The sequence below is a fragment of the Acomys russatus genome, chromosome 4 (genome assembly GCF_903995435.1).
Source record: "Acomys russatus chromosome 4, mAcoRus1.1, whole genome shotgun sequence".
NCBI classification, from domain to species: Eukaryota; Metazoa; Chordata; class Mammalia; order Rodentia; family Muridae; genus Acomys; species Acomys russatus.
In genome coordinates this window covers 60,892,071-60,902,760 of record NC_067140.1, presented here as the reverse complement: position 1 = coordinate 60,902,760, position 10,690 = coordinate 60,892,071, and positions in this window count along the sequence as shown.

Below are 10,690 nucleotides of genomic sequence, written 5' to 3'. Positions count from 1 at the left end.
CACCTGAGTCAGAAACCCTCTCCTCCTTCTCATTCCTTGTCTGAGGGTCCGAGACCCTCCCCCCCCTCTTCCCCCCACCCTCTGGATCAGAGACCCTCCCCCTCCCCTTGTCTTCTATTCTCTGAGTTTTAGCAGCTTGTCTTGTGACTTGATGATTTGAACACAGCTGGGAAATGATCATTATGTAATACCAGGATTCCAAATAATTCCATATAGTTAGTAATTATTTGTAAATGGTAGTGGCTCCCAGTTTTCAAGCTGCCAAGCTGGAGATTCTCCAGAGCTTTCCTGCAAGCATTGAAAAGTCCCCTTCCTCTCAGCCTTTCCATTGACATATGAGTTTGATGTCAATTATGAAAGCTTGGGCGATTTCAATATTTCGTACATTGCAAGTAAAAGTTGTGTGCATCTGAAACTAATCATTTAGGCTCCTGAGACTGCTCTTTAATTACTTGACCAGGGGATGTTTATGTGATTTAAACATTAACTTCAATATTCTTGATCAAATGTTTTAGGCAGTTGTATGAGCACATCAGATTGATTTTATGGTCAAACAATGGTTGAGAACTTCTTTGAAAGTGGTCCAGAAAAAAAGAAATGGGCTTCATACTGGTTGATTTAAGAGAAGGGGCATGCACAGTGAATGCTAAGGTTCATTATCAACTGGCATCCTGGTGGGCTACAGAGACACAGAGGGTCCTCTAGGGATAATTTCCAGTAAGAGAACTCATGAGTTATCAATTTCCTATAGCATTTGGGATCCGTTCTCAAGGGGCACCATTGTTGGTGCAGGAGACTCAGTAGCTAGCAAACAGGCTATTACAGTAACCCACGCGGTGATGACTAGCCATCTATTCATTTTAATTTCTTGGGTAATTGGTTTCATCTATTAGCAGTCAGCCACGTATTTAAGCCACAAATGACTTTTCTCCATTAAAATAAAAGTCTTTCCTCTCGGGTGTGATGGTCAACTAAGCCAATAAGCCTGGTGGATTTTGCTAGCTTCTTATATCAGTGACTTCAGACACTGCAGGGATTGCTAAATAAGATCTAGCCAGCAACTCACCATTTTTTCTTGACAAAAATGTCCCAGAATGCTGTGCATCTCACCATTAGTTTTCCTTCATTATATAGCACAGATTTATAAAATTTACTTAGTGGAATTCGTGATATCCTCAGAACACTGCAGAAAGCAGTTTAATATGTCATTTTCCAAGGCCTGTAGGAGCTGAATCGCTTTTACAGTCTGTAGTAAAAAATGGCCCTTTTAAGAGACAGTACAGTGATTTTTATGCTTCTTTTTTTTTTTCAACTCAAACATGAATTTACTTGGACTACAAAATATTACACTTTTCACAACCAACAAGTTGTTGACTTTACAGAGGAAATGTAAAGAGACTCCTTGCTACAGTCACTGTCACACCTCCCAGATGCCTGCTTTTTCTTCTGCTGGCAGCACTGCCGTGTATTCTCACACACCTGGGGAAAACAGGCCGCTGAGGCCCATTTGAAGCTGAAGCTAAAATATGTTGCCATGTTATTATAAGAGGAATGGTAAAATTTGCATTATTCTTCAGAGGATGACAGAAATCTATTCTGAGCAGACAACAGTCATCATTTGTAGTTCCCTGTTGCTGGAATTCCATGGCTTTCACTGGGAGCTGTGTGATTCATGCAAAGCTCACTTCCTGGGTGCCAGCACTGATCCCTAGGGGCCCCCTCTCCAATTGTGAGACATAGTCAAGGGGACGAAGAGGAGGGCTTTATTACTTATAAGGTTAGCACAAGAGAAGAAAATAGTCCAGCCCTCAGGTTCTTTCGGTTCAATGAAGCTAGTCAGCTCATGAGAATGTTCAGTATTTAGAAGTTTTATTATGAGAGATTTCAAACTAAGAAAATAATACTGTAATAGCCACTCCAATGAAGACCAAACAGATTTTGTGAGAGGTTCTCAGATATGCCTCTTTCTCTCTTTTGTCTTTTTGGATTCTGAGATAGGGTTTTACTGTGTAACCCAGGCTGGCCTGGGACTCTTTAGGTAGACCAGGATGGACTCAAACTCACAGCTACCATTCTGCCTCTGACTTCTGATATTAGGGAACACCTAGTTTCCCTGTCATAACTTTTTAAAAGAAGTATTATGTTAAAATTATACACAAACACCTCTCCCCTTTTATCCCTCCACATGCTTTGTCTGAATGTGCTTTTCAAAATAATTTTCCCATGCACCACTGCACATGTGCAGAAACATAGTACATGTGTGTCTTGAGAGACATCCTGGGATCCTACCGATGTCACTGATAATCCATCTATTTAGAAGCCACTTATGGTTTTTATTGTATCTATTGATAATTGAAAGCATTGCCATCCTTAATACTATAGCTTCTTCATTACCTTAGAAGGGAATTCTGTGCCTTTAGCCCCCACATTCCTTTATTATCTCAATCCTGGTCCTATGGCACTGCTAACCTATTTGTGTCCCTGTGTAGTCACAAATTATGTATGTGCATGCTATGTCTGGCTTCTTTCACTGAGCGCAATGTTTCTGGGCTTTGTTTATATTGTTAACACTCCAGCATCACGTGCCTATGCCATGGCCTGTTCATCTGTTTGTCAGCTGATGACATATAGCCTATTTCTGCCTTTTAAGAATGATGTCACTATCAATATTTACATCCACGTTGTTGTTTATTTTGGGTTATACTAATGATGGAGTGTTGGTTTTTTTTTAACGCAGGTAGGCCTGTTCATTGTAACTGCTGCGTGGGGTTTTGTTGGACTAGCAAGTTGAATGTATTTCTCTTTTCTCTTGTGATTGGCTCTTTGTCTTTGGTTGCCAGTTATGTATTTGTGTCTGTGTGTGCGCACTGGGTGACTCCCTCTCACAGAGATGGACTTCTCTAGTCACTGCATGTTTTCCATCAACATCCCCTTCCTCAAACACATTTCAGTCAACGCAGAAGCACCTTCCTTCCTCACATTTTTCTGACCTCTCTGTCTGTGTCATTTTTTAATTTTAAAAAATTTTTGCCTACATGATGCTCATAGCTTGCTTTATTATTGTCCCTATCTCGGACAGTAGTGAAGGTCAGCCCAGCCCCATGTGTTTATTGATTATTCTCCTTTTCCTCTGTAGAACTTCATAGTTGCTGGATACAGTATGTTTGGTACCAGCCTTCCAGAAGATTTGTGTCTGTTGAAAGAGATTGCAAAGATCTTCTCCCGGCCTTATCCATTACCCTTAACTTTTATTGTTATCTTGTGTAATGTGTATATGTGTACATGGTGTGCATTGGGGGGGGATGCATGCCATAGTGTATGTGGAGGTCAGAGGTAATTTAGTCAAGTCAGTTCTCTTTTGCCACCTTTATGTGGGATCCAGAAATCAAACCGAGGCCATGAGGTTTGTGCGGCCATGGGCTTGTGCGACCGTGAGGCTTCTGTAACCATGAGGCCTGTGCGGCCATGAGGCTTGTGAGGCCATGAGGCTTGTGTGGACCATGAGGCTTGTGAGGCCATGAGGCTTGTATGATCATGAGGCTTGTGTGGCCATGAGGCTTGTGTGGCCATGAGGCTTGTGTGGCCATGAGGCCTGTGCGGCCATGAGGCTTGTGTGGCCATGGCTTGTGAGGCCATGAGGCTTGTGGCCATGAGGCTTGTGAGGCCATGAGGCTTGTGGGGCCATGAGGCTTGTGTGGCCATGAGGCCTGTGGGGCCATGAGGCTTGTGTGGCCATGAGGCCTGTGCGGCCATGAGGCCTGTGGGCCATGAGGCTTGTGTGGCCATGAGGCTTGTGTGGCCATGAGGCTTGTGAGGCCATGAGGCTTGTGAGGCCATGAGGCTTGTGAGGCCATGAGGCTTGTGAGGCCATGAGGCTTGTATGAGCATGAGGCTTGTGTGGCCATGAGGCTTGTGCGGCCATGAGGCTGTGGGGCCATGAGGCTTGTGTGGCCATGAGGCCTTGCGGCCATGAGGCCTTGCGGCCATGAGGCTTGTGTGGCCATGAGGCCTGGCCATGAGGCTTGTGTGGCCATGAGGCCTATGCGGCCATGAGGCCTATGCGGCCATGAGGCTTGTGTGGCCATGAGGCTTGTGGCCATGGCCTATGCGGCCATGAGGCCTGTGCGGCCATGAGGCTTGTGTGACCATGAGGCTTGTGTGGCCATGAGGCCTGTGCGGCCATGAGGCCTGTGTGGCCATGAGGCCTGTGCGGCCATGAGGCTTGTGTGACAAGCATTTTACCTGCTGAGCATCCACTGACTCCATTTTCCTCATTTTTCATCTTGAGATAGGATCTCATTGAAGAGCCCTGGCTGGCTTGAACCCCCAACAAGTGCTGAGATTACAAGTGTATACCACCATGCCCTGTTTCCATTTTCCAAATTAAAAACTACATCTTTTTCTGGATAAAGTGGAATACACCTATAATCCCCAAACTCTGGAGGCAGGAGGATAATGATGAAGCTAACTTAGGTTACATGGTGGGTTTTGGTCTAGATTAAACAATAAAAAAAGTAAATACATTGACTTGACTTTTAATAAAAATTTGTCAGTTCTTCCTTTAAAAAAAATATATATGTATATATATCCTACTTTTGAAATTACTTCCTATAGGTTGAAGAGATTACTTAGTTGGTGAACTGATTGCTATGGAAGAGTGAGAGTTTCAGCTTGATCCTTAAAATCTAAGTAAAAACCTAGGCATAGAGACAATGGCTTATAATCCCAGTGCTGGGCATGTGGAGATAGACAGAAGCAGTGAGTCTTGGCCCCTAGCAAGAGACTCTATCTAAAGCACAGCAAGGGAGAGTGGCTCCTAAATTACTCCCAAGATTGCCATTGGCCTCCACATGCAGATAAATACGTGATCATGTGTGCACACATGTGTGTTCACACATAGACATACTTCTACATTGTACACACATACAATCCTTTCCAATGACAGTGTTACTCTACTTTGTCTTGTTTTTCTGAAGTGTTTTTTTTTGGGGGGGGAATCTTAATTCATTTGGAATTCTGTATGTGTGTGTTTTATGGAATTAATTAAAAATCTAATTTTACCTCTTAAAATTAGTTATCTATTTAGGCACCTGGTTGTCTTAGCATTGTATACTAAATACACTATTTCTCCCTCATCTAAAATGCTACTTTTGTGATACACACCACACACACACACACACACACACACACACTTGTGTTATGAGAGGGGAGAGAAGAGAAGGTGGTAGAAAGAAGAGTGTACTCATGCTTGGCTCTGTAGTTTTACAGCCAATCTTGGATCTGAGAAGACAAACCCTTTATCCTTTCCTTCTCTTTTACTTTTCATCTTCAAAATTATCTAAGCTAGTCATTATTTTTTTGCTATTCTATATATTGCTGTTAGTTGTTATATACTTTTTTTTGAGTTCCTTGAAAAAATCCTCAGCCTTTTTTATGACAATAGTATAAAATTTATACCTTTAGTTATTATTGAGACAAGTACACAATACAAAGCAGAATTTGTAATTTCCAAATGAGTTTATGGCCAAAAGGAAAACAAACAAAACAAACAAAAACCCCAGCATAGCAAACTAGAATCTTTACAATCATAAGTGGACTTTTCATATAGTATTATGTTTACTAGTCTGTTAACACCTTCATTTAACAGAGCCTATGAGTCATCTTTAGAATAATATTAAGAAGGAAAAGATGACAAGGAGTAATGTGGAATAACAAAAAAAATTACCTCAGAAGAAAAAGTCAAACCTATTAGCAATCATGATACTTATAGATGAGCTAAATTAATTAGTCAAAAGTTGGAGACTCAGCGTAATACCAGATAACCACACTACATCACACAGCCCTAAAGAAACTAAGTAACAAGGAGGACCCTAAGGAGGGTGCTTAATTCTCATTCAGAAGGACAAATAGGCCAGGTGGTGGCGCATGCCTTTAATCCCAGCACTCGGGAGGTAGAGGCAGTGGATTCCTGTGAGTTCAAGACCAGCCTGGTCTACAATGAGAGTCTGGGACAGCCAGGGCTACACAGAGAAACCCTGTCTCAAAAAACCGACAAGACAAAACAGAAGGACAAATAGAATAGACACTAGAAGCAGTTGAAGAGGAGGAACAGGAAGGGAGCCTACCACAGAGGTCCTCTGAAAGACTCCACCCAGCAGGGATACAAACAGATGCCAAGACTCAAACTCACAGCCAAACTTCTGGTAGAACACAGGGAGTCTTATGGAAGACCTGGGGATAGAAGGACCCGGAGGGGACAGGAGCTCCACAAGGAGATCAATGGAGCCAACAAATCTGTGCCGAGAAGGGTGTGCTGCAGAGACTGATGCACCAGCCAAGGACCAGGCATGATAAGGACCTAGACCCTCTGCTCAGATGCAGAAGATAAGCAGCACAGTCTCCTTGAAAATCCCATAATATGGGAAGTGGGGACTACTTTTGACATGGACTCTGGTCCCCACACATTGATCACTTCCTCCTGGCAGGGCGGCCTTGCCAGGCCACAGAGGAAGAGATACAGACAGTCCATATGTGACTTGAGAGGCTGAGGTCAGTGATAGGGGAGGAGGGTTCACACTTTCTGAGAACTAGGCGAGGGAGGGAGCAGGTGAAAGGGAGGGAGGTGAGGAGGGAGGGGGGCTGCAATTGGGATATAAGTGAACAAATAAAAAAAATAAAACAAATACTTTTTTTCAAGACAGGGTTTCTCTGTGTAGCCTTGGCTGTCCTGGAACTTGCTATGTAGACCATGCTAGCCTTGAACTCACAGAGATCCACCTGCCTCTGCCTCTGCCTCCCGAGTGCTGGGATCAAAGGTGTGCACCATTAAAAAAAAAGTTGGAGACTCCAAGCTGTGAATAACCTCTTCCTTAAAAGTGATATATTCTACATGGTAACAAAAAGTTAAACTGAGGAAATGATTTAAAAATAACGTTGACTCACACTAAGTATGCCTATCATGAACCCTGTGGGTCACCCTTGCCTGCCGAGCTGACTAGCTGTGGCACCAACTAAAAGGTAAACTGATGAGCACACCTGTGAGAGAGTTTACTGATGGGGTAATGTGGAGTATAAACATGGTGGCAGCCAAACAAAGGAAGTCCAAAGGAAAAGCTTGTTTTGTTGTCTGTTTTTTCCTTATTGCTTTTTTTTCTTAGGGTTTCTATTGCTGTGTCAAAATACCAAGACCAAAATCAATTTGGGGAGGAAGGGGTTTACTCCAGTTTGCACCTCTCAGGCCACATTGCATTACTGAGAGAAGTCACAGCAGGAACTCAAGCAGGCCAGGAACCTGGATGCAGAAACTTCTGCAGAGGCCACAGACAAATGCTGCTTACTGGTGAGCTCCCTATGGCTTGCTCAGCCTACTACACAGGAATGATGCTGCCCACAGTAGGCAGGGCCTTCCAGTTAACCGTTAATAAAGACAATACCCATGGAGTTGCCTACAGACCAATACAATGGAGGCGTTTTCTCAACTAAGATTCCCTCTTTCCAGATTTGTCCAGGTTCGTGTCAAGTTCGCAAAAGCAACCAGGGAGCCTTCACGTCTTGATGGTGAGTTCATCTACCCTGTTGCATGCCGTGCTGCTGCCATCACTACTGCCGCACTCCTCTGCTGATATCAGAACTCAGTTTTTTAAGCTTCCAACATGGACTGAAGACCAGGGCCTCTCCAGGAATGCTCCAGGCCTTAAGCACCTTAAGGTTGGACATGCTGAGGAATACAGTCTGATGTACTAAGTATCTTCTGAGTGTTAGCCCATTCAGTGTGAACACATCATTGTTGGATGACCAAGACAGTATCAGGTAAGTAAATGTAACAAATATCCCTTTAAGATGTATTCATTCTATCATGTCTCTTCCTCCAGAGAACCCTGACTCATACAAGTACATACTTCTGGTATCTCTCACTACAGAGAATGAAACTAAACAAGAAGAGCCCAGCTCCCAATCTATATTCCCCCAGGGGCTGCTCCTAGCATGTGGTAGGGATCTTTCTGGATTCAATGGGCTTGGTATAGTGGTACAAACCTATACTCTCAGCATTCAAGAGGCAGAGGCAGAGGGATCTCAAGTTAAGGTCAGACTGGGATACCTCAAAAACAAACAAAACATTTTCAGGTATCCATTTGAGGGTGTGGAATGCCCAGGTTTGCATACTAATTTTGTTTTTAAAGAAAACTTCAACTGAATGAAACTGCAATGCATAAAGTGTTTTTAACAATAAAAAGGATTATTTACCAGGCTTTAAATTTATCAAGTGTTAATTTGTAATCTCAACTCAGCATCAAGATTTAGAAAAGAGGGTTGAAGAGCTGGCTTAGCAGCTAAAGTCACTTGCTGCCAACCCTGACGACCCAAGTTCTTTGTGGGTCTAAGTAAGTCTGTCTAAGTAAGTAAACAAATAAATTTGATTTTTTTGCAAGTGAAAACTAACAGTTTTAAAGAGAAAAGTAGCAAATACATAATCATATTGGTTCCTTTTCAAATTTCCTCACATTGTTGTTTACTTCTTAGCTTTTCTCGAAACACACACACACACACACACACACACACACACACACACACACACACTTTTAGTTTTCTCTGCTGGCTCCACCACACAGTGATGTGTGTCCATTGCTCATTACTTTCCTTGTGGGCTCCTCTTTTCTACTCCCGCCCCCCGCCCCATCCCCTATGACTTGGAGTGTGAGACTATGCTGGTTAGAACTGGCCTCTGCCAAGTATAAAGGGGCACCAGCCACCCAAACCAAGGCCAAATCATGAAGGTTTCTTGGGGTGGGAGTCCCCGAAACAGGGTCCTGCTCACTGGGACTTCCAGACCACACTAGGCAAAGAAACTGCTGTCACTTCTTTCTGCCCTGAACCAAGTAGATTCTAAGGATCTGACGAGCCAGCTTTACGCTGAAGGCTGTGTTCCACAGACCTGAGCCTTCCTCACTGCACACGTGGCTAGCCCCACTCTGGCTCTGGTGACACTGCTTCATATGCCTCCAGTGCTTCTTCTTGTTTGTTTTGTCATTGTTGGTTTTCACCTCTTGCTTTGATTCCATGTTTGTTTCTGGCACCTTGGGTGCTCTCTCCCTTGTGAATGGGCCATGCGTTTTTGCGGCACTTTCTAACTCTGCAGCTAGAGGATCTTAATTTCTCTTTCTCTGTCGTCTTATTCAGAAAGACTCCCTCTGCAGTAAGTTATTAGCAGCTTGCAGGCTCTGGAGCAAGAAGGCCTAGAAAATGCAGCAAGTTGTAAATTATTCAGGATGAGAACACAGATCTGCCCAACAACAGATACCCTAGTTTGCCATTTCTATAAATGATTTCTAAAACCATGATGTTCACTAGAAAATATAATTAGTGTTTAGTGAATCATATACAAGAATTTTTTTATGGCCTCTCTACTGACCCAAGAGAAAAAAATGCACACAGTTTGGCAGAGGATTGATAAGGCCTGGGATGTGAGGCCTGGGATCTGAGATACTGATCAGCGTCTTTTGTCCGAGAACAGGCTGTGGCTCATTGTCCAGCTGGATCTGCCCTTGTCTCCTTCCTCACATGCTAGAGAACAGCCCTGTCTGCTGAGTGCAGAGAAGGTAAGCATGTGCCGGCTTGGAAGGACCACAGGCTAGCTGTTCTGTCTACCCATCTTGCCAATGAGAAAAAGGAGATCGTATTGACTTTCTAGAATTTTTTAAAGATCTGAAACAGAAACTGAAAACAAGACGATATGCCAGTATATAATAGCTAAGAAACTGGCAGTTTTGGGGTGAGGAAGCAACGGCCTTGGGGACTGTGTGGGGATTTGGCTGGTGGCGTTGTCTGCTCTTCTTCTTCCCATTCTACTCTTACACATCTTGGACTTGTGAATCAGCAATCACATTTTTGGAAGAAAAAAACGTCGTCCTAGGCAGTTTCATGGTATCTAGATTATTTGGCCCTGGAAGCTGGAGCTTGTTTGTACACGACACCCCAGCTGTTTCCTCTGTTTCACCAGCTTTCCGTTTTTCCTCAGGCGAACGCTTAGAGTCCGGACTCTACTCAGCCAATCCCAGCCATCCGTTTTCCTTGCCCGCATCTGAGACCGATGGTTGTCATGTGACCTTCTGCATGAGAATGAGAGTTAGGGTGTGTCTGTGGGGGGGGGGTCTGGTGGAAGTTTTCTAGCAAAGGGCTCCTCCTTCTTGAAAAAGATTTTAAACAGCTGGATGCGACAGTGCACTGATCCAGTTCTCAGGAAACTGAGGCAAGACTATTATGAGGCAACAAAGAGAGCCCCTGTTTCTAGTTAACAAAACCCACAAATAAATAAATGAAAGCAAACAATCCTGTTCTCTGATTGGACACTGATTGGACTCTGATTAGACATGGTGCTTTGTGTTCAGATGCCAATTGCTTGCACCCCCTCCTACTGTTCTGTGACAAGTCCCTCACCCCTCACGTGTACTAAAATAATACTACATAGCCTTGTCTCCAAGGTAGGACAGAAGTGAGGTAGGTGGAGCTAAGGTTCTCGGGCTTGGAGAACAGAAGGATCATGGGAAAGGGAGAGAGAAAAGAAGAGAATAAGGAAGAGCAGAGACCACTAAAATAAAGAAGAACCATGTGGCCAGGAGGAATTTACTCTTGAGAATTGGTATGGCTGGAGAGAAACAGTCCAGATGGAAAACGTGCAATATTTATATTATTT